Here is a 25,294-nt window from a genome sequence, read left to right as displayed (position 1 = left end):
TGATGTCGCAATGAAAGGCTTAGGCCCAACGAGAGGCCTCTTCCAATGGTCTTTGCCTACTTCAGATTTTTATCATAAGTTAAGTGGGCTGAGCTGGCAGCACCAAGAAGAGACAATGGGGCAGCAACAGCTGTGGCGGTGGCGGTGCTACCAGCAGAAGTCATAGCAGCAAGATGGTGGCTGAGGGGGCTGGGGAGATGAATCCATGTGTAAAATATGAACACTTGCATTTAGATTTTCAGAACCCGCGTCTATCCGGACACAGCGGTGTGTGGCTGTGATCCCAGCACTCCTATAGTGGGGGGGAGGGGCAGAGACAGGCTGATCCCTAGAAGTCACTGGCCAGCTAGCTCAGTGTACACAGAAGCAAACAATAAGGAGACCCTGTCTCAAACAAGGCGGAAGGTGAGGACCAACACATCAGGCTACGCTTTGGCCTCTGTGTGCATGACATGCATACATGCTGTTGTGGAATAGAGCTTGTTCTTTTGTGTGGAACATTTGTTTAATGGTGCAAAGATGTGTTGCATTCTTTTATGTTGCATTTGTTTAACTCTGTGAGGCTGTGTTACTTTGCCTGTCTAAAACACCTGATTGGGTCTAATAAAGAGCTGAATGGCCAATAGCTAGGCAGAAGAGAGAAACAGGTGGGGCTGGCAGACAGAGAGAAAGAGAGAGAGAGAGAGAGAGAGAGAGAGAGAGAAAGAGAGAGGAAGAAGGAGAAGAAGAAGAAGAAGAAGGAAGAGGAGGAGGAGGAGGAGGAGGAGGAGGAGGAGGAGGAGGAGGAAGGGAGGGAGGGAGGGAGGAGTGAGAGAGGGAGAAGGAGAGGACACCAGAGCCCAGCCACTCAGCCACACAGCCAGTCACAGAGTAAGAAGAAAAGTAAGATATATAAAACAAAGAAAGGTAAAAAGCCCAGAGGCAAAACATAGTTAAAGAGACACGGAATAATTTAAGATAAACTGGCAAGAAACAAGCCAAGCTAAGGTCAGGCATTCACAGGAATAAGTCTCTGTGTATTTATTTGGGAGCTGGGTGGTGGGAACCCTAAGAGCAAGGAGAAAAAAAACTACACATGCACCTCCATTTGTAGACAACACACACACACACACACACACACACACACACACTGGCTGAAGAATTGAGAGGCCAGCAACAGAGAAGACCAAAGATAATAAAATACAGAAAGGGTTTTTTGTTGTTGTTGTTGTTGTTGTTTTGAGACAGGATGTTACTGTTTAGTTCTGCCTGACAAAGAACTCAGCGTAGATCAGGCTAGCCTCAAACTCAGAGTTCTGCCTGCCTCAGCCTCCTGAGTGTGTGCTGGGATAAAGCATGTGCCACCACATCCAGCCCAGAGAGAGTTGCAGAGAGCCAAAGATGAGGGACTGCAGGCCTTGGTCACAAGGTTTCGAGAGCTAGCACGTCTTAGATTCACTGTAGGTTTCAGAGTTACAACACGAGCTGTTGGTGGGAGCCACAGGTCCCCAAGGCATGGGAGCCGTAGCACTAGACTGCAATAACTGCTGCCGCCAACCATTGCTAAGAGCCAAGGGATACACTACTGGTCCAGTGCCAGCCACTGCCAGCTAAAGCCCAGAGAAAGAAGCTTCCAACCTGGGCACTTGCAACCAAACACCTCTGGCCTCAAGTGTCAGGAGCAAACTGCCCCTAGCTCTCAGGACTCAGCATCGGAGTCTGCCCATATCTACGCCTTCATGCTGGAAGGCTTGGGCTGTCAATCCAACAGCTACTAAGCATTTAGGAAAAGAGCACAAAGCCCCCAAAACCCTCTCTGCAGCTGTCTCTCCACTCTTCCACAGTATAGCTACACAACTATCCCTAAACTCCAGCTCTGACTAATGGTTATTTAAAAAGAGGAGGAGAAGAAAAAGAAAAAAAGGGGGGTACCACCAGGGACTCGGGAGGTGTCTCAGTGCTTGCTACACAACCAAGAGGTCCCAAGTTGGGGTCCCAAGCTCCCATGTAAAAGAGTCAAGCAGGTGGCAATGCATATAGTCCCGGAAGTTGGGGGATGGAGATAGGTAGATCTCAAGAATTCACTGGCCAGCCAGTCTAGCCAGAAGCAGCCTCTAGCCTCCACACACATGCACGCGCACATCCACCCACACATGCATGCACACAGACAGGCTGGCTTGCACACACCATACACAAATGCAATAAAAAGAATAAACAGAATATCAAGAGCTCTCGGCTTCCTTCAGATTAAAATCTCAGCTCTGTACCGCAAAATAGTAGTTGGCTGCCTGATCCGCTTCTCCCAGCACCCCAGCTACTGGCTGCTTCTCTATACTTCACCTTCTGCCTGTACAGCAGCCAGGCCTTCTGGAGAAATGTAAATGTCCCCGATCTGAAAAGAAGGAGTCTTCCTCCCCAGTATCATGTGCACCTTCCTAATTACACACACCTGCACACACTCCCTCCAGCTCACACCCACCTGCACACACTCCCTAGCACCGACTGTCAGCAGGGGACCAGAGTTACTCTCATGGAATCAGGCAGGGGGAGAAACACGGGAACATGCCTTGGGGTGTGTGTAAGATGTGTGCCTGGTGTGCCACGTGGTAGTCAGTCCTACTTGAGTGCTGAAGATGAGCTAGCTTGGCCAGTCGACTGGAGAGGAGCTGGGCCAGTAGGGGTCAGCCCGGCCCATAATTACCCATCTATGACTTCTCTACTCTGGTAGTGTTTCCCCAAAATGACAAAGTAAAGTGGAGATTTGCCAAGTGCAAGCTCCCAAACTGGCCTGCTCAGCAGCCTGCTTTCCTAACCACTCACAAGAGCAAGGCCTTCTAAGAACAACAGCCTCCTCCCATGGCAAACTGCTTCCTCAGCACCCAGTCGGCGCGAATCAAGCCTCAACCTGTCGTGGCATATTCTGATCGCCTCTGACACTCCCTAGACTGTCAATAAAGTTTACATCGAGCCAGAGGGTGGAGCTAGCTGCTAGGTGACCATTGTTAGCCACAGAGATTTTGGAGGACCCAGGATATATATAGAGACACAGGAAGTAGTAAGGAGGGACTTAGAGAGATTCACAGCCCTTTAGGATTGAGGAAGGAGAGAGAGGAGGTCACTGGCCAGTTCTCCGTCACTTCTCTGATCAATCAGGTTTTTACTCCAATATCTGACTTTTGTATTTAAAATAGAACAATATAACTAATGGCTTCCTCAACCCTTATCTCATGCATGTGGCCCAACCAACCCCATATGCCACCATACTGAAAGAAATGCCTTAAATCAAATCAGCCTCACCAATAGGCCCCTCTTTCTACACACACATACACCCACACACACACACGCACGCACATGTGTGTGCTGCGCCTCTGACAGCTAACAACATCGGTGGTGGCTCTGCAGGGCCTGGCCTCTGGGCACGATGGATGACTGTAAAAGCCAGGCCTCAGCTAAGGCATGTGGCAGTGTACGTCCGAATATCAGGATGATCCCAAGAACAGGAAAGAGAAAGGGCAGAGGGTCGATCCCCCTGTCCTGCAGCTCCTCCTCAGGGCTCGGGGGCCCCTAGCTGAGTGCTGCCTTCCTCTCTGATGGAAGCTGCCTGGCTACTCTGCCCCTCACCTCTTCCGTCTCCTCCCAACAGCTCAGTCGCCTTGCCTCTGATCTATTACATGTCAGCCTCAGCCGAAAGCAAGAGGGAGCAGTCACTGTGGATGAGGGACTGGCAACTGCAGGATGAGGACTGTGCCCACCTCCTCTAGAGTGACCTGGTGAGTCACAGCCTAGGCACAGGAATGTCTGTGACAAAGCTCTCAGCCCTCTCAGCCCCACCCCCAGCAACCTTGAAAGGGCTTCTCCAGATGCCATTACTATTGACTACACCAGGATCCCACACAGAACATGGTGTGTGGATTAACACCCAGCAAGTCTATGAAGGAGGCTGTGTCTCCCTCCTAGCCATGATACCCAATGACCTGTGGCTGGGCTCCTCCCTTCCCAGGGGCCAAGCCACACACTCACACCCAAGAAACATTGCTGTCCAGATGCTGGAGTTAAGGCCAGTGGGTAGAATGACCATGAAGACCAAGAAAGGGGGCTGCAGTACCCTAGCCTGACCTCGCTGGCCTTCCTGCCTGATCTCAACCCAAGCACCTCTGGGACGACAGTGTGGAGCTGGCCTCTTGTGTCACAAGAGGACAAAAAGAATGAGGAAACCAGGAGACTGCCAAGTGTGCCAGAGCTGAGATGCTGAGGAGAAAGGGAGGGGATCAGAAAGCTCCAAACAGAAATAAAACATGTCCGGCTGGGGCCAGCTTCCCCTGCTGCTGTTCATGGGAGGCTTTGAAAAGACAGCTTTCCAATAGAGGAGGCTCAACCCCACAAGCACCCAGGACACAGAAGAGCAGGCAGGCGGCTGTAAGTCTCCTGCCCTGCCACTTCCTCCACCCCCAGGAAGCTGCTTCTCCCTAGACCATGACTCAGTCTAGAAGGCCCACCTGGACCCCACTGGGCTCCCCCTGGGAAACTCCAAAACCACTTCCTGGTGAGACTTGCAAGGTGACAGCTGGAGCATGACCCCTCTCTTGCCCCAGGGCAGAGCCCATAAAATGAGAATCCCCAGAAAGAGATGGGTGTTTGCGTCCCAGGCTGTGGAGGGGCTGAAAGAAACATGTAAGGAGGGATGCCCTGATACCCACTCGACCCACAGGGTCTTGTTAGCACATCTAGACCCCTCCTCCAAGACCTATCACTCCACCCACCTGCCCCCAAGCCCTGCCCCTCTGTCGTCCACCTTTAACTTAGACCTAGCTGTCACCTACTTATCCCATCTCACTGACCTTGAAGAAATGTCACAGCTGCTGTTGTTGCAGCAAGCTGGACGCCAGGAACGTAGCATTCATCCCTACACAGCAGAGCCACGCTCCAGCAACATCACTGCTACCATGAAGCAGCCACGGACAGAAGGGCCTGCCTGCCCAGGACCAGCAAAGTCAGGCAGACCCGGCCCAGTGACACCTGGTCCAACCTCATCCCACGCCTACCTCGGAGCTGGGGGCCCAGGCTGTCAGTCCTGTGTGGGGTCAAGCACCTGCAACTCTTGACGCCTCCACCCACAGCTCGGGTGCGGCTGGGTCACACACAGGCAAATGCAGGTTTGACCTCATCATGCTCCCAGCAAGGGTGGGACTGAGCCAGCTCAGCAACACAGAGAGTTTTCAGAAGCCATGGAGCACCAGCCACCAGAGGGGCAGGCAGTGTCTAGGGACAATACTCAGAAGAAGACCCAGGCCTGGCAGTTCAAGGTCAGGCACACAGTCCTGGAACACAGATGTGACACACACACACACACACACAGATGTGGGCACAGAACAACCCTCACATACCCACCGACTGTTGGTGCACAGACTACCCCACGTATGCCCTCACCCATCCTGGACAGGGTCAGACCACAGACACCTAAAGGAAACCTAGGAGGAAAGCAGGTCCCCAACAGAGAGGCCACCTTCTATAGCCAGGCCCACCACAAGCTGTTTTCCAGCTGGTGCTCACTGCCTTACATTCTGGCTTCACTAATTTCACACTGGGGTTTTTGCTGTCCATGTCTGACTTTAAAACAGGATCTCATTGAGCCCAGCCTGGCCCCAAACTAATATGTAACAAAGATGGCCCTGAACTACCAAGCCTTCTGAGATTACAGAGGTGCACCATCACGCCTAGTTTTATGTAGTGCAGGAGAGCAAAGCTACCGAGGGCTTCACACACGCTAGGCAAGCATTCGTCCAACTGAGGTACATCCTCAGTTCTAGCTTCACCGGCTTCTAGACGTTACTGCAAGCACATAGAGGGTGCTGGGAATGTGTGCTTGCCTTTCTCCCTGTTTTTCCCTGCTCTCCTCCACAGCCCTTCAGCATGGCGACTGTGCACCCTGACCATCCTCTGCAGAGGGAGCATGTGTCCACCACGCATTAGAGGAATCTTCTCTCATCACGGTGCTAACATAGCATGTGCAGGACACAGAGGTGGAACGCCTTCACTGTTGTCAGCATACTCCATAGAACTGTGACCAAAGTGACTCGGATGTGAAAAGGCAAACAGGTCACTGGGGAGCGGTGGCATGTCCTCTTATGAAGAACATTAAGAAACCACTGAGCTGAAGTTCAACTCATGAACCAAAGAAAGAAAAGAATGGTTGTTGCCGGGTGCCGGTACACTGTAAGGACCCAAAACTGGGCCCCTTCTTCCCCAGAAACACCATCACCAACCCTGACAACCTGAGTTTAATCCCACACAATAGAAGCAGTGAACTGAGTCCAGCAAGTGGCCTCTGACTTCCACCCAAGCTAGGGGTACACTCGTGTGTATACACACACACACACACACACACACACACACACACACACACACACACACTCTTCCCTGAAGCCCTCCCTCAAACATCTGAATTCATGCTATACAATTCAAACTCACAAAATAAAGTTCCTGCATAGCCATTCTAGCTTAACACCGACACTACAAACCTTAAGAATGAAGAAAAAGACCTGAGCATTATGGGTTTCACCTGCCTGGCAAATGAGACACTCATAAAAGCAGCCAGCAGAAGACAGAGTTGGGAATAAGCAAGATGGCTCAGCTGGTAGAGGTGCTTGTTGGTGAGCCTAACAGGAGTTCCATCTCCAGATGCCACACGTAGGAAAGATCTGAGTCTCTCAAGTTGTCCTCTGCTCTCCACAAATACGCCTTGGTAAGCATGTACCCCACTCCCTGCTTCCACACACAAAGAAAATAAATAAATGAGATAAAAATTAGGAATTAGTGTTTCAAATTTTTCTTAAGAACCGGGAGTCAGTGTTTCAAAGCAAAAGCATCTAGAACACCCAGCCCCTGCTGAGGAGCAAGGCGAGCAGGCGACCCAGCAAAAGCGGTAGCAGGACCCGAGGCTGGAACCACTCACCAGGGTTCAGGGACAGGCGGTGTGACCACAACACCGCTCTCCAGCAGACACTTGTCATGTAGAGGGAGGGAACTGGGAACAGGGTCCACCACTAAGAGCAACAGTCAGATCCTTTCACAGAGTAGGCCGGCAAGTTCTACCAAAGCCAAGAGCCACACACCGTGACCCAGCAGTGCCCCACCCGGAGGTCACAGCCTCGGAATGACAGCTGTGCCATAGCTGAGGGTATCTGTGGAGGTACTGTTTATCCTGACTTCCTGTTTCCCCGTGGCTGCCCTTACCAATTACTAAATCCCAGAAGCTTAAAACAACAGGCATTAACCCTCCCTTGTCTCTGGAGGCTGGAAGCCTTAAGTCAGTGGCATTGGGCCAAAGTCAAGGACCATGTTAGACCCCCAAGAATTACGTCAAGGCTCTTCCTGTGTCTGGTGGCTGCAAAGGGTCCTTGCTTGTGGAGTTCTTGGTACCCCCAGGTATACAGAGAAAGACATTCATGGGGACGGTCTGACCAGCAACTAAAGAGGATGCAATTGCTAAATGGAGACCCCTGAGCTCCCAGGCAATCTGCAGGCATTTGATCCCTCCTAAGGACCACACACATGGGGAAGGCCTTCTGATTTACCGAGTCCTTGGATTAACACAGTAATCTCATCAGAGCCCCATCTAGGGCCGGGGAGATGACTCAGTGGGGAAAGAGCTTGCTGCACCAGCATGAGGACCTGGGTGGGTCTGGGCCTCCAGAATCCACAGAAAGCTAAGTAAAGTAGCTTCTAGTCACAACCCCGTTTCACCTACTGCAGGGGTGTTGCAACGCTTTAATAGAGCTCCTCATGCTGTGTTGACCCCCCCAACCATAAAATTATTTCCTTGCTACTTCCTAAGTATAATTTTATTACTGTTAAGAATCATAATGTAAACATCCGACGTACAGCCCCTGTGAAAAGGTCACTCAACCTCCAAAGGGGTCATGACCCACAGGTTGAGAACCACTGTCCTGCAGGAAGCTGGAAGGTGATACAGGAGAAGCCCTGGACCATGGGTCAATGAGTCTGGGGCACACAAAGGCAAAATAATAATAATAATAATAATAATAATAATAATAATAAGTAGTAGTAGTAGTAGAGCCTGTTTCAAATAAAGTGGAAGGCAAAAACACCCACATGTGAGGTCGTCCTCTGAACTCCACAAGCATGTATGGCATTATGTCCTGACATATATGTGCTCGCATTGACACACACACACACACACACACTTAAGAAAAAACATCACAATGCCCTCCAGACACCCAGAGCAATGTCTGACAGAACATTAGGCACCAGGGGCCCAGGCGGGCTGGGGTAAAATCCATCTTGGCAGTCACTGCTCCAGGGTCCACCTCATCTCCACAGAGCCAGCTCTGCACAGTATCTTGACTCCTCCACCCTCCTCCTATGAAGGCACCTGTGACTGCAGCCAGGTTCTCCCAGATAAGCTCAAATAACCTCTCCATGAGGAAGACCTTCAATCTGCCCACAGCCACAGGAGCTATTCACACAAGACCACATGAACGAGGCACTAGGGTCAGAGTCCGACAGCCCTAGGGAAGTTACACAATCTGTAGAAAGCCATAAGAGCAGAGAGCACAATGCCTAGTGTGGGTCTCTGAGTGGGGCGTGCTGCCATAGGGACCGCTGCCTGCACACCCAAGCCTGCGTGGGTCTCTGAGTGGGGTCTGCTGCCATAGGGACCGCTGCCTGCACACCCAGGCCTGTGTGGGTCTCTGAGTGGGGTCTGCTGCCATAGGGACCGCTGCCTGCAACCCAGGCCTGTGTGGGTCTCTGAGTGGGGTGTGCTGTCATAGGGACCACTGCCTGCACACCCAAGCCTGCGTGGGTCTCTGAGTGGGGTCTGCTGCCATAGGGACCGCTGCCTGCACACCCAGGCCTGCGTGGGTCTCTGAGTGGGGTGTGCTGCCATAGGGACTGCTGCCTGCACACCCAGGCCTGCCCGGGGAGGAGAGCATGCCACTCTACAGTGTTCTCAGGGCTCTGCATTTCCTGCACAAGTGAGCAGTCCCACTGGTTCAGTCAAACACACACCCTCTAGGACCATGGTGGCCGTGACTTCTAAACACAAGTCTGCAGGAGGAGGAAGACGACAGACACAGGCTATCTTTACCCAATTCCAAACCTCTATGTCCAGTTCAGAGGACCAAAAAGGCTCAGCTAGGGGATATCCCGGTGGGACCAGCTCTGCACACGAAAAGATGAGACACATGTCTACATCCTGGCAGCTCCTTTTCAACATGTCAGATCTCTCCATGGACCCAGGCACCATCTCTTCTCCCACTTGACCTTAGTGATCCCACCTGGGGTCTGTCTTCCTGGGCAGCTTAACATTTACAGTCTACCGAGGCCTGGTTGCCTGGACACAGTTGGCTACAGAGAACTCTTCCAACATGGTGTGAATAGAAACCGCTGAGAAGGACCAGCCTCTCTGCAACAGGCCCCCTGGGGGCTGACAGTTCCACCTGCCCTCTGGGAACCAGCATCCACATACTGCAGAATGGCAGGCAGAAAACTACGAGGCCCAGGCTTGTCAACGAGAACTCAATGATGCATCCAGAAAGCCGCTCACTGCAAGGCTCGTGTCTTGGGCTCTGGTCATGTGCACGACAGCATCACCACATGCGGGCTCTCCACAGGGAAAAAAAAAGAGTCCTTTGTGGGATATTAATAGCCTGGCCAGATGTGGGCATGCCTGGGGTATTTCCCCAGGACTGTGCCGGCTCCCCACAGCTGCACAGGCAGGCAGGCATCAGCCCCTCCACTCAAGCTGCCAAAGCGAGTCACATGGTATGGGGGCGGGGCAAGTATTTACAAGATAGCTCTCCTCATCATAAACACGACATGCAGACTGAGCAGGCCACCAATGCATTCAGGACATGGCCATTACGTGGAAAATCAACTACAAACATGTACACTGTATCTTTGCTCCCAACAGAAAACAAGGGCAAAGGAAGCCTGATGCTGCGCCTTCAACTTGCGGGCTCACCTCAGGCAAGGCAGGGTTAGTGCCTCAAGAGAAATACGGTCAATGTGGAGACCCTCTTGAGCCCCCCAGGAGGTTGCTTAGGAGCTTTTCTTAGAAACCCAGAAACTGCAGCACTTACCAGTGGCCCAGACCCAGGGGATCAGAGCAAAGTCAAAGCCAGGGCAGCCACAGCACACTCTAGATCCATACTGCTAAGGGCGCATGGCTGATGGCACATGCCACTGCAATTGCATGGATGGCCACATACCTTTCTAATAATCTATTTCATGTAATTCAGTACACAAACATGCATAATACAGCCTTCTAATATGCACTTAACACACTTCAAAAGAGGCATACATAATCCCTTCTGGGTACTGAATCTTCAAAGCAGGCTTTGGCTTTGAACAGTCACACTCCAGCACCTGGGTCAGGTATAGCGCTCACTTATGGGACTGGGCCATGTGGATCTAAAGCACAGGACAGCAATACGGCCCACACATGGCTGCTAATATAAATGTTTGGTTCCAAGGGCGCTAGGGGTGTCCATGCTTCCTGTCACTATAAATGGACCCTTTGCTGTGCCAATGGCAGAGCCCCAGGCTAGGGCTGGTCCCTTTGGGTTTGAGTGGCTGGACAGTACCACACTACCACATCTCCTGCCACACTGGAGCCACTGAGGACCTGCCATCTTGTATACTACCCACGCAATGCCTGCTGGAGATCTACACTGTGGACCTAATGTCTGGCTGATGCCACACAGTCAGGAGTTCTGTATACTTAGTGTCTCTGAGCTTTAGGGTCAGCACCTTAGACCCCGGATGCCCAAGGGGAAAGGGCCTGGGCATTATTCCAGGTCATAGCTTCCCAGGACTGCACCCCACAGGACCAGAGAGACCTTCCCAGGCTCCATGAAACTCACAGGAGTAACTATCTCCTATTTTAGTATCATTTAATTAAATCTGTGGTGGCTCTCCTCAAAGCTTGTGCTTTAGATACTGAAAATAAGGCCACCTTCCTATACAAAAGTTGTTGGTCCCAAGGCAGACGCACACACTCAGGGGTACTGGGCACACTCAGGAGTGGGCATACTTAGTCAGCTGAGCCCACTCCAAGGCTGGGCACACTTGAGCAGTGCAAGAACGTGCACACAATGGGCCTGGTAAGACCTCAGGGCTGCGGATGGAGAGATTATGGATGGCTCAGGGTTACAAATCCTTTTCGGTTTTTGCAGAGAACCAGAATCCAGTTCCCAACACCCACAGCGGGGTGTTCACAGCCACCTGTAAATCTAGGTCCAGGGGATCCATGCCCTCTTCTGGCCTCCTTGCAAGCATGTGGGATACACCCATACAAACACAAACACATAACTATAATTAAAACACACAAGAAAGATGAAGACAGGCCATGCACACAAGTGGCATACACCCAAACAAACAAAAATACATAAATATAATAATTAAACAACCGTAAAAACCAAGAAATATGAAGCTGAGTACAGTGGCACACACCTTGAATCCCAGAATTTAGGAAAGAGAGGCAGGCAGAGCTCCATGAGTTCAAGGCCAGCCAGGTCTCCAGAGTGACTTCCAGGACAACCAGGGCTACATAGTGAGACCCTGTCTCAAACAACAAAACGAAACCAACCAAGAAAACAAAACACAAAGACTACAGAATTGTGGGAAACCAGAACTTTGGAAGCGCAGACAGCTCAAAAGTGTAACAAAACTTAAAGCACTTTCCTTCCCGTACTATGTGTCCCCTAACACATGCAAGTAGAGTGTGGATCTAAGACCAGAACTGCAGGTGAGCACAGAGCCTTGTAACCTGCCACTAAGCAAGGCCTGTCCCTAATCCTGACATTTGCCCTGTCATAGATAGGCTCAGTATTCCGAACAGACCCGAGGGGCACCCAAGCACCACCAAACCATGCTTGTTAGCCAGACTTCACAGAACCTCTTGGCTGCCGCCTTCCATGCCTGGACACACCAGTTTCTCCCAGAGGCCACTCTTGGATTCTTGGCTAGATTTCCACTATGGCGTCATAGAGACGGGCCCCCAGGGGCAACAGTAAGGACAATGCCTGCTTTGTCCCCACTCAGAGGACCCACCAAAGGCAAAGCTGCTTGTATGGGCCACTTCACACTGGGAAAGATCCTGAAAAGTTATTATAGTTTCCACCTCAATGCAAATCCTACAATATACAGCTTAATATTCCTAAGTATTTCCTTTCTAGGCAGCCTTTTATATGCAAACTACTGTGTTCCCCTTATCCTGGGGGTGGGGGAGAGACAACGCCACCCTCCAAGACTGGTGACTTGTCACTCGCTGGGTGACTGACACTGTTGAGCATGCACCAGGCTTTTTGAGGGACACAGAAACCTCAGGCAGAGTTTCTTTTTAAAATTAGACACAGCGAGGTATCAAGAGCAGCTAGCAAGGGGACTGAAGAGGAGAGAGCTGTACAAGTGTGAGCCCGCTCCTCTTGCTCTCCGAATGCTTCCAGCACTGCTTTCCCTCCTTGTTGATTCCAGGGGACAAAACATGCACACAGTGAAACCGCAGATAAGGGGACTACTGTATCCGTGATGTGAAAGCCGAGGCTTGGAAAATCTCTGAGCTGCCAGCTAGAGTGCTGTGCTCACAGCCGGCCAACCAACTGGGCTTCCAGCGAAGACTCTGACACTTGAGCTGGGAAGGCCAGGATGGCAAAAGCCTTGTCTGGAAAGTCTACTAAATGCAGGTGTGTTCACACACACCTTTAGTCAGAAACTCTGGCCAGCCATGGAAGGTATGGGGTCCTTGTGGCTGCCTCTCCCTTCAGTTCTGGAAGTGGCAGGCGCTTGGGGGATTGGGATGAGGTTGGCACAATAAGGCCAAGCAGCACTGGGGGGTGGGTGCCGTTACGGTGGCTGGAGATGCCCCTGAGAAAATGGCTAGATACTTTACCTTCACCACACTGTGCCTGACCATCACCTGTGACGAAAAGGTACCAACTCCCTGCTGAAGCTGCTGAGACAGGTTGGCATCACTACCACACAAGCATGTGCAGCAGGGTTCATGCATACCAGGCCCTCTGAGTCCTAGGCAAACCCAAAAAGCCTCTTCTGTCCACCACCCCGAACACACAAGGGCAGTGACCACAAAGAGCTGGCACATCACCCCCCAGCCCGTAGGTGAGCTCCCACCTCCACAGACTTCCCCACCCCAGCGTCAAGCAGTGGTTGGGAGGGCAGAAAAGAGGCAGGGCCAGCAGCTCTTGAAGCTCCCGAGGGAGGGAGGGAGGCAGGCCACCTTCAAAGACTTGGTGCTTACTCCTGAACACAAAATCCCCAGGGGATTTTTTTTAGAGGGAGGAATAAGTAAGGGTAAGCCATGCCAGGACTCAACCCCAGCTCCCTCCTGTCTTGCTGAAAGTCGGAAGTTGGTGCTGACCCAGGTGAATCTTCATTGTCAACTGACTGGATTTGGAGTCACACGGGAACACACGTGACTGTGAGGGTGTTTCCAGAGAGCTTTAACTGAGGGCGGAAGACCTGCCCTAAATGTGGGTTGTTCTATGCTAGGGCTGGGGCACCAGACTGAACAAAAAGAAAGAAAGGTGAGCACCAGACCTAGATTCCCTCTGCTTCCAGACTGCGGATGAAACCTGGCTGCCTCAAGCACCTGCGCCACTCCTTACCTGACATAATAGTCTATCCTTAAACTGAGCCAAACAAACCCTTCCTTCCTTACGCCACTTTGGTTCAGTATTATGTCACAACAGGAAAAGTGAGAAATCCATCATCCAAATGGGTTTCTCCCAGAGTCCCTTGCTGGCAGCCTGTCCCCCTCCATCCACACGGGGCCTTCAATGCCTCATCCAGACAGCGACCCCTTTGGCAGGAACGCCTCAGTTTTCATGTATGTAACAGAACCAACTGCTGACTCATGGGGTCACCTCCCAAGGGGACACTTCCTTGGCAGGTGGGTTTTGTTACTCACCTAGGGACCAGGATTGTCAGACATGTCGGCATTCAGAACCTGGCTGTGTTCCAGTGGTGTTAACAGAATCTGAAACAAGAATTGGAAAAGGAGGTATCTTAGCAGAACCAAAGTGAGTCAGCTAGTTAGCCAGACAGAACACATACAACACAGACAGACACACACACACACAGAGTCACAGACACACAGTCACAGACATACACGAGACTCTTCAAGAGCACTGCCCAAGAGAGGAGTCTGTCAGGGAGAGCAGCACTCCCGCCAGGTGAGCTCTAAGGACAAGCCCCACAGGAGCAGGGAGGGTGGAGGCGGTGTCTGCCTCTCCCTGACTTATTCCTTCTCTGCTAGCCAGGAGCCACAACAGCCGTCTCTGCAGCACAAACTAAAAACTGGTGTGTGGAGGAGGGCAGGAGATCATGGGCGGGGAAAGATAATCCAGTCATCATAAAACATGACACTTCAGAGCACATGAGATGGCTTGGTAGGTAAAGCGCTTGCCCACACACACGACGATCTGAGTTTGATTCCTGGTACCCACATAACAGAAAGAGAACTGACTCTCACAAGCTGTCCTCTGTCTTCCACACGTGCGCTGCAGTGCACACAGAACACACACAAACGTCTTCAAAGCTTTTTAAGAGACTGACATTTTAGCACAACTCTTTCAATCCGGCCCCTGAACTAGAACTAAACACTAAGAAATATCAGTGTTAGCACACAGTCAACCATTTTAAAGAGAAGATAGAGAAGAAACCAGAATACCAGAATTGATGGGTGTTTTTTTTTTTTAAAAAAAATAAGCAAAGCAGAAAGGGTTGGACTATGTAACACACAAAAAGGGGGTATAGAAACAGCAGGCAGAAAATGCTAAGGCCACCTTCCCTAGGGGCTCCTGAGAGCCCCAGTGTCCCCAACCAGAGCAGGAAACTGCAGAGGACAAATCAGAGATGGTGGGGGTTTGGTACCATTAACTACACAAAGAGTAAACAAGATGTCATTGCCTCTTCCAGGTGGGAGCTAAGTGACCCGGCCAGTGATGGGGATGGCTCAGGGAACTCCCAACCCAGCAGGGACAAGAAACAACAGCCTCCTGGCCTGACGTTGGAAATTTCCTGACATCCATCCAGCTGCTGTTGGAAGAGGGCCTGCCAAATCCATGGGTTGAAATCTGGCTGCCACTGTGCCATTAGGAAGAGGGCAAAACTCCATCTCTATACTCCTACATCATTGGCATTTGGAGATGTGGCTTCTGCAAGGTATTACGTTGAGGTCATGAGGGTATGGCCTCCATGGTGACATTAGTGGCTTTAAAGAAGAGGAAGAAACCCATGCTGACATGCGGTCTGTCTCACTGAGTGATGCCCTTACCATGATACCCTGCATCAGAAGGTGCTAGACAGACACTAGCACCCTGCCCCTGGACATCATAACTTCAAACTGTAAGCTGGATAAAGTTCCCTGCTTTATAAATGGCCCAATTAGAGCAACAGAAAAGGGACCAAGACCTGTTCCCGCTCAGACACAAAGATGTGTCAAAGGACATTCTCGGCAGTGCAGCAAAGCCATGGAAACAGCCTCAAGGACCACCAGCAGGTGATCAGAGAGTGAGTTACAGTTTGTCCAAATATCCGAATGCTAGACAGCTGTGTGGACCTGGAATGGCCCAAGGCAGAATAGGGCTGGACAGAGATGGCCAGAATGGGACTGTGGCTCTGGCTTTCAGGTGTGCCTCACTCGAGTGTGTGAACAAGTGCCAGGAGACAGTCACGGTTCTCACACTATGAGTTAGATCTGGAAGTCAAGACGACTTGGTCCTTCTCTGTTAGTGACCTTGCATACTCCAGGAGACACATGCCGCAGTCCTCTAAATGAAAGCACACACACACACACACACACACACACACACACGTATACATACATACACACACACACACACACACACACACACACATATGCTCCAAATGCACACACCCATATATGCTGGAAGAGGCCTTTCTCCTTCTCCCAGAAGCCCTACCCACTCACCCACCAACTCTGAGATATGCATTCTTAGCCACGGCCTCTTCTAGGAGCCTCAGTCAGTGGTTTTGACATGGGAATACTGCCATGGATGAATGAAAACCAGACCCTTGGGCCCCAGTGGTCCTGCAGCGCAGAGGGGAGCACAGGAAAGTGCATTCCTAATGGATTCCAGGCCTGTGCTGCTGAAGGCCTCTGGGGCCACAGCTGGAAGCTGCTCTTTCAGGGACCAGCATGGGAAAATTCAGCAACTCCACTGTTTCTTACAGGGATCAGCCTGCATCCAAGTGGTCCCAACACACTATGAGAAGATGCAGAACCAAAACGAAGAAGGTAATTCCAGGAGAGAGGTACTATTAGCAGCTCAAGAGTGTCAATGAGGAGTCCCTGCTACTAATACCCCCAAGAGGCCCTGGCATCCATGGGTGCTCCATCCCCAGCCTCCTGTGGCTTGAAGCACTCTCTCTGGCAGGACACTCTTGGTTGCTGGCCAGCTCAGAGGTTACCCCTAGAAGCAGGGACGGGGTCCCCTAGTAGGGACATCTGGCAAAGTGTATCAGGACCATCTGGGCGAATGGACAGTCTAGGCCAATAAGCCTCCAACACTGTACATGAGTCTAAAGAACACAAAGTGACAAGTGTGACCACCCTGATGTCACCTGAGCGCCCGAGTGCCTGCAAAACAATGTCAGTGACAGACGGGACCCTATGCTGGGTTCTAGAAAGACCACTGCATGGAAACCCCTTCCTGACACTCAGATTCACGGCGCCAGTCTAAACAGACAAGGCCACGCACAGGCCTTCAGGTCTGATTTGGTATCCCAGGTGAGCAGTCAGTCACAACAGACCCTGGGGACCAAACCTTGGACCAGTTTCCCTCCGCTGTTAGAGCCCATGGTTCTCAAGCCACACCCGGTACACGTCCATCCCTACCTACGCCTGGCTCTTCCCTGCAGAGCCTACACCCCTTCAGGACCTCCACCCTCTCTGACTGCTTACTAAGCCTCTGTTTGGTTTTGGTTTTTGTTTACCTTCCTTACACTGCAGGAGATGATTCCCGGTCTCTTCAGTACGCTAAGCCATCTGCCGCCAAGCTTCATACTTCAGAGCCTTGTTTTTTTTTTTTTTATTTGAATTTGTACAAATCAAAAAATACTGGGGCCCCCAGTCCCCAAAAGGTGTTATATAGCAATACTATCACACAACTAAGCAGAGGCAAGAATGATCTAACACCCTTGAGAATAGCTTGCCGTCATACCAAGAGTGCCAGAATAAATTTCCAATAGGTTTTATTCACCCCTGGCAGAATAGCCTAGTGGTGAAAACTGGGGTGTCCTAGACATCATAAGTATCACAAGATGGTCCTGGAGCCAAACTATTTCCTGAATGACAAGGGAACTACTAAACAAATTCCAGAAGGCTGAGATGAAGTGTAGTAACTCTTTCTAGCAGTTCATTAAACCGGTTTGGTTAGGAGGGGAAGTTCTGGGGGCTTCAATAATTCCCAAGCTACAGAACACAGTGCCAGAATGTCTCTGTACATCATCCCTTTATATGAATTTCATCTCAACAACAAAAAGCTATAGAAAGTCAAAGGATGTTGGGATGAATTCCCCGATGGACACAGATGGGCTCTTCCCACGGGAGGGCATCGGTTGCCTCTCCACTATGCAGGAGCCATTTGTACATCCACAGATGTCTGTGTTGGCGTCAGTGGTCTCTGACTTACGGTTCTGCACACAGTCAGGAGCCCCTCGATCTCACATCCACTTAAACATTACTTATTCCAAAGCCTGAGGCTAGAAGAAAAGAGGGAACACAATACTGGGGTTCTGGAGGTACAGGGGATAGTTTGGGGGGAATCTATGAATGAAGGGACAGTTACGAGTGGCCTCTGCATTTCTGGGGAGGCAGAGGAAGTGGGTGCGCAGGGAAAACAGGAGTGAGGAACCAACCAGGCCCATGACAGCAAGAACCAAAGACCTGAGAATCACACCAGAGTGGAGCTCTTCTAGGAGGTCATGAGCCTGACTTTTAACAGTGCCCCCATACAGCTGTGTGGCTCCCCGGCCTGTGTCACAGCATCAGGGACATGTGCCAGTGGGTGAACAGGAAGTTCAAAACCACTTCCTGATTCAGGGGTTGAGGAGATGGCTCAGCTGGTAAAGCGCTTGTCTTGCAAGCTTGAGGACCTGAGTCCAACCCCCCAGAACCCATGTGAAAAAAGCTGGGCTAGACATGCATGCTTTTAAAGCCAGCACTGGAGGGACGGCCAGAGTCAGGAGAACCCTGCCGTCTCACTGATGAACCAGCAAGAGCAGGCCAGTGAGAGGCCTTTAAAAAAAGTAGGAGACACCTGAAGAATAAGTCATGGTTCTGGTTTGCCCTTTGTGTGCACGGGCACACATGTACCTGCACATGTCAGTGTGTGCGCGTGCACAAACACACACTTCCTAATCCAAACAACAAAAACTAGGAAAATCAGCTGAGTTCACCTCACTGATAACGAGATTATTTTCATTTCTGCCAATCTAGATTCTCTTTAGGGCTGACAAAACAACTCTAAAGGCCTGGGGTGGGGAAACAGGTCAGGGCCACTCAGGGCCTTCCCTTCCCCGAGCTACCACAGGGCTACAGGAAGTCCCAAGCTGATGCCCTGGCATCACACCTATAACAGCTTCTGCTAGAGATGTGCAAATGTTCAGACACACTAACACTCGAAAGATCACGCGAGCACATGCACAGTAAGGCCTCCCAGGTATGCAAGTACCTGTGAGCCCACTCAGTATCTCAGCGAGGGTCACCACTGCCCAGAGAATGTGCTAGTACGGTGGGACCCAACCTAGCAGCACCAGCTGTGCTTGAGATGTCTTGTCAGCAAGGACATCCCCAAGGCCCCTCCCACTGCCCTCTTTGTCTGCCGTCAGGACCCAGCATGCAATGCCCGTAAACATGGTGAGCATGAGGGCTGGGCATCCACATGTGCAGTCACATCCTGAGCACAAATGTGAAGTAGACATGGGTTACAGAACCTTCTAGAATGATGCAGCTCCCTTCCAAGCACTCCTGTTACTGTATAACCTGAGGTTTTGAAGTCCAAAGCTCCAGGGGACAGGCTTTGTTACTCTTTTACAAGCCGTCAGAGCAGAATATAAAAAGGTCACCAGACTCCTGGATGGAAAGTGAATTAATCTTCCCAGCTCTTAGCCTGCACATGAAGGTTAACTGGGGTTCCCCGGGTTGCGGGGGCTGAAGTTTCCATAAGCGGAACCCCAGCAGCATTTGGAACAGCACCACCTCTGCCTCCTTCCTGGCCACCATGGGGAAACCCGAGTACACGTCCCCGGTACCACACCCTGCTCTAGCATCACCATACCCTAACTGCCCAACTCTGAAGAATCAAGGTGACTCAGAGATAGCCCAGAACCCAGAAAGACAAGAAGCAATGTGCTATCTACTAGATGGCTCAGCCTACAGTTCAGACTCACGTAGACCTCTTAACACATGGGTTCCACAAATGTTCAGAAACTGAAGCTCTACAGACACAGACTTTGCCCCTTGTCATTTTCTCCTTCCATACTCCCACTGACATGGCGCACAGATGATCTCGGAATGGTGAGGAATTTAGGGGACTGGTGTATGGACGGAGGCTGACTGTTGTGTGTAAGCACCACACACACCATCGTATGAAAAGATCGGGGCATCTTTGAATTCTGTTCTAGGACCCATTTCATCCCCTCAGATACAGGTGGATAACTATGCACACTGGTGCAAGTCACCCGGTGGAGATACTGACTTTCATGTCCTTTACTCCTTCATTTTCCGTGTGTGTGTGTGTGTGTGTGTGTGTGTGTGTATGGTGTGTGTGTGTGTGTATGCACTTTGCAAGCGTGTGCTTATGCATGTGGAAGCCAAAGGTTTAGGTTGGAAATCATCCTCAATCGCTCTCACGGAGGCAAGGCCTCTCAATCAAACCCAGAACTCATCATCAATATAGCACTCCCTAGGCAGCTTACTGTGTGGATCCCATCTCTACCTTCCATGGGTAGAGCAGTGAGGCCACCAGCTCAATGGGTATTACTTGGGTCCTGGGGACCCAAACCCAGGTTCTCACACCGACACAGCAAGATCTTTAACCTGTAACTCAGACATCTCTTCAGAGTCTGGGCCACCGCTATTTTAACATAAAATGTCCGTACACAATATATCTGTATACGTGGCTACGTTTTTTTTTAAATATTTTTTAATTATTTATTTATTTGTTTGTTTGTTTGTTTATTATGAGTACAATATTCTGTCTGTGTATAGCCTGCAGGCCAGAAGAGGGCACCAGACCTCATTACAGATGGTTGTGAGCCACCATGTGGTTGCTGGGAATTGAACTCAGGACCTTTGGAAGAGCAGTCAATGCTCTTAACCACTGAGCCATCTCTCCAGCCCACGTGGCTATGTTTTGGGACTACTCTGGATTCTGTCTCCACAAACAAAAACCACGGGTTCCTTATGAAAGGAGGGAAGGCACGGTCCTTAGAGAACCTACTCTAGACGAGATCACAGTGGAGGTTAGTCTTCTAGCAGGCGTGAGCTGTCAGCAGGTGGACGCCAGGTCACACACCTGCAAAGCCACAATTTGAAGGGGCAGCAGACAGCTGTGGAAGGCCGATGACAGCCTGAGACTGAACAGCAAAGCACAGCAGCTACAGAGACCACTCTTGATACAACACAGGCCAGGATAGCCACTGTATTTGGCCTACTTGTCCCATAACCCAGCATTACTTCCATTCGGTGCCCTGTCATAGCCTGGGGTCCTCACAGTCCTATGTGTCCTTTTGTGGTGGGGACTTCTAAGCCCTCTCCATTTTCAAAAACTTCCTTTCTCTCTCTTTTAAAGATACCTATTTTATGTGCATGTCTGTGCACTATGTGCATGCAGGAGTCCATAGTGGTCACGAGGAATCGGATCTCTGGGAACTGCCATGTGGGTGCTGGAGACCTAACCCCAGCCCTCTGCAAGAGCAGCCAGTGCACTTAATCATGGAGCCGTCTTTCTAGCCCCAACCTTCTCTCTTTTTATTCCTTAAAAGTCATTCTTGCATTCGAAAGCCCAGCATGACACAGATTTGTCTAATTAAATGAAGCAAAATGACTTGCCTGAGGAATTACTAAAAAGGGGGTAGGGAGGAACCTTTTCCCTCACCTAAGATGCTCCAATGTATCAGGACAGGGTAAGAACCACAATCTACAGCTTCCATCATCCAAACAAGGCAAATGGGAACAATGTGCCCTTCAGAAGGGAAGGACACAGTCGATCATCTTCACTCAGCAGAAACAAAAGACAGTGGTGCTGTGGAGACACAGGCTGGGCTGCCTGAGGAGCCTGAGGCTCACCCTCGGGACCTCCTGGACTAACACCACAAAAAAGAATCTCAGGCTGAGTCATATGTTAAGAGAGTCCACAAATGAGAAAGGGGTACACTCACCCATTGCTGGTGGGAATGCAAACTTGTGCAACCACTCTGGAAAGCAGTGTGGCTGTTTCTCAGGAAATTCGGGATCAACCTACCCCTGGACCCAGCAATACCACTCTTGGGAATATACCCAAGAGAGACCCTATCATACAACAAAAGTATATGCTCAACTATGTTCATAGCAGCATTGTTTGTAATAGCCAGAACCTGGAAACAACCTAGATGCCCTTCAACGGAAGAACGGATGAAGAAAGTATGGAATATATACATATTAGAGTATTACTCCGCAGTAAAAAACAAGGACTTCTTGAATTTTGCATACAAATGGATGGAAATAGAAAACACTATCCTGAGTGAGGTAAGCCAGACCCAAAAAGAGGAACATGGGATGTACTCACTCATATTTGGTTTCTAGCCATAAATAAAGGACATTGAGCTTATAATTCATGTTCCTAGAGAAGCTAAATAAGAAGGTGATCCAAAGACAAACACATAGGCATCCTCCTGAATATTAACCTTCATCAGGTGATGAAAGGAGACAAAGACAGAGACCCACATTGGAGCACCGGACAGAAATCTCAAGGTCCAAATCAGGAGCAGAAAGAGAGGGAGCACGAGCAAGGAACTCAGGACCGCGAGGGGTGCACCCACACACTGAGACAATGGGGATGTTCTATCAGGAACCCACTAAGGCCAGCTGGCCTGGGTCTGAAAAAGCATGGGATAAAACCGGACTTGCTGAACATAGCGGACAATGAGGAATACTGAGAACTCAAGAACAATCGCAGTGGGTTTTTGATCCTACTGCACATACTGGCTTTGGGGGAGCCTAGGCAGTTTGGATGCTCACCTTACTAGACCTGGATAGAGGTGGGCGGTCCTTGGGCTTACCACAGGTCAGGGAACCCTGATTGCTCTTAGAGCAGATGAGGGAGGATCGGGGGAGGGGGAGGGAAATGGGAGGCGGTGGCGGGGAGGAGGCAGAAATCCTTAATAAATAAATTAATTAAAAAAAAGAAAAAATAATAAATAAAATAAAAAAAAGAGAGTCCACAAATGTATTAACTAGAGATAAGGCATAGCATATGAGCCAGAGTTGAGCTGGTACTTGGAGCCACACAAGTATCTTTGCAATGTCTAGACATAATATATATATATATGTATGTATGTATGTATACATAATATATATGTGTGTATGGTGTACATATGCATATAACACATATATACCAATTTCGTAGCTAAGTTGCACTGCTCAAAGAATATAACTTACAACAAGATTTGAAGTTTAAGCTAGATTTTTAAAAATTATTTTATTACTTTGTGTGTGTGTGTATGCCATGTGCAAGCCTAGTACCTGGGAAGGCCAGAAGAGGGCACTGGATCCCCTGGAACTGGAGTTACAGAAAGTTGTGAACCATGTGGGTGTTGGGAATAGAACTTGGGTCCTCTGAAAAAACAGCCAGTGCTCTTAACTGCTGAGCCATCGCTCTAGTTCCTACGCTAAGTTTCAAACGTTAAGTGTATGAGCTAGTTTACTTATTTCAGAAACGTCAGGGATTTTCTTTTGTGAATAAAACTGTCATGTGTGCTGCTTATGTGCAGAGTGACAGAAGCGTGCTGACACGGGCACACACAAGGCTGCAAGCTTTCTGAGGAAGTACAGCTGCTTGTTTTGTTGTTGTTGTTGTTTAAGACAGAATGGTCTCACACTCACTACACAGTGGAAGGTGACTGTGAACTTCAGTCTTCAGGCCTTCACCTCCAGAGTACTGGGATGACAGACAAGTGTGCACCACACACCCATTCCACACAGTGCTGGGGATTAAAGAGTCAAACACTACCACCTGAGCCACACCTCCAGCCCCTCTTGCTGTTCTTAATATCCTTGTTTGAGATGTCCATAGGAGGGCAAGCACTATTTCTGTAAGCAGTTTTGACTTTTCTTTTTCAGTTTGACTCAGAGTCTAAGTTCCAGCCCTACGATTCTCCCGACTTCCTCTCCTGCCTCACTCCGCTTGGCAGGCTTGTCTGGGCTTCTGAGCAGGCTAACAAGCAGCCTTTGTGGAACAGACAAAGCATAAATGAGTCAGTATGTTGGAACAGTCACCTGGAGAGTGCTCACAGAGGAGGGACAATCTCATCCTCATTTCTCGCCTACAAATTTCCTCTTGCTGTATATGAAGTCCCCTGGGGGACTGCTTCCAGGTAGCAGGCTGGCCCTTCTGGAGACAATGAAGACACACAGGTCACTGGGGTACGGTGCATTAATTGGTTAGTCCTGGCACCACCTGCCACCAGGGCTGCAGAGCCTTGGTGTTCGTCCTAGCACACACCACTGAGTCCCTGAGGAGACCAAGGAGATGGGCCCCTGGGCATGAGGCAAGTGATAACTGCACTAGATCGAGTCTACAATGTGTGAACAACTGCGCAGTGCTCACCGTCAGCCAAAAGAGGAGTCACCGCCACAGACCCCACAGACACCAGCGCTATAAACAAGAAATGCCTGGCTTGGAAGAACACACCCAATTCTTTAATACCTACAAACAACCCAAACTCACCCAAGATACAGTCTCATCAACACTGTAAACGGGAAGGAAATTGAACATAATTAAAACCCTCAGAAACAGACACTGAAAACGTCTATCTAACATAAAAGAAAGAAGGAACTAACAACAGTCTATATCACCTCTTCTAGAAATAGGGAGAAAAACGACAAGGCTGACACTGCCTTGAGAGCAAAACAATCAATTCCTGTTTAATCATCTCAAAAAGAAAGGAAAACAACGAAAAAGAACAAAATGACTGCACTTATTTGATTGACATGTCTTAAAATTTTATTTATTTTTGGTGCTGTGAATATCACTAGGACAAAACAATTCCCTTGTCTCCACGGTCCATCTTGTCATAGAAGTGCTGGGATTACAGATGTGTGGGTTCTGAGAATTGGACTCAGATTCCCAGACTTGCAGATTTTGAATCCTGTAATTACTGATGAAATGGAGACCTCAGGACAACCCATCTACTCCTTTAGAATTTCAAGAAATCATATCCTTTACTTTCCAGAGCAAAAGGCAACCAAGAGTGTAACAGAACACATTCTGGGCCTGGGTGTGCAGCTCACATTCTTGGCCACACAATAGCCCTGTCACCCAAAGCTTAATCTTCCAGTTTCAGTTACCTACTATCAATCATGGTCCAAAAATATCCACAGGACTTGTTCTAAGTTTGTAACTGCATGCTGCTCTTTGTAGCATGAGCGAAGTCTTTTGTGACCTTGCCCCATCCTGATGGGCTAAGCCATCCTCTTGCCCAGTGTATCCACCGTGGGGATGTTATCCACGCATGCGTCACTCAACAGCTGTCTCGGTCACCAGGCTGGCTGCCTCAGCGGCACAGGGCTTGAACTCCAGTAACCTTTATCTGATTTACTAATGACTCTAGCGCACAAGAGGAGGGGGCTGTGGGGATTTGGATCTGCAAAGAGAAGCCCCAGGAAGTGCTTCTTTTAAGAGAAAGGCTGCGTGTTTTCAACCTAAGGAAAGAAATAAGACAGACTGAGATTGCTCAGATCTACGGTACAGTGAGATTTTTCCGTGAGTGTGTGCACACGTGTGTGTATCTAAGAGAGAGTGTGAGCTAGTGTAGCACACATGCACTTGTATCAGAGCCCTTTTACATTTTTATAGAGAGTCATCAAGTTGCCTAGGCAGGCCCCGGAACTGCAATCCTCCCGTCTCATCCTCCGTAGTAGCTGGCACTGTAGATGTGCACCCCAGACAAGCTTGCTGTTTCAACTCTTACTTACTGTGCCTAACTTATACTTAAACTCTGCTGTAGGTCTGTATGTATACAATTCAGTACTGCCATGGGTTCGGCCACC

At 49.8% G+C, this 25,294-nt stretch overlaps 1 protein-coding gene across 7 annotated transcripts in view; it reads right to left on the bottom strand.

Moving 5' to 3' along the window:
* LOC121445623 (semaphorin-4D) overlaps positions 1 to 25,294 on the bottom strand; it is a 100,875-nt gene that overhangs the window by 59,255 nt on the left and 16,326 nt on the right. For 6 of the 7 annotated variants that reach the window (XR_005973971.1, XM_041647768.1, XM_041647770.1 and 3 more), the window contains exon 2: positions 13,928 to 13,996. The exons of the other annotated variant lie outside the window; for it this stretch is intronic. The gene's annotated coding sequence lies outside the window, so the exon portion shown is untranslated. The remainder of the gene's footprint in view (positions 1 to 13,927; positions 13,997 to 25,294) is intronic. 7 annotated transcript variants of the gene reach the window in all.

The sequence above is a fragment of the Microtus oregoni genome, unplaced genomic scaffold (assembly GCF_018167655.1).
Source record: "Microtus oregoni isolate MIOR12 unplaced genomic scaffold, Mior012 000231F_ref0000181, whole genome shotgun sequence".
Classification (NCBI taxonomy): domain Eukaryota; kingdom Metazoa; phylum Chordata; class Mammalia; order Rodentia; family Cricetidae; genus Microtus; species Microtus oregoni.
Note: the sequence above shows the minus strand (reverse complement) of the source record. Positions and strands in the feature narration are given on the sequence as shown.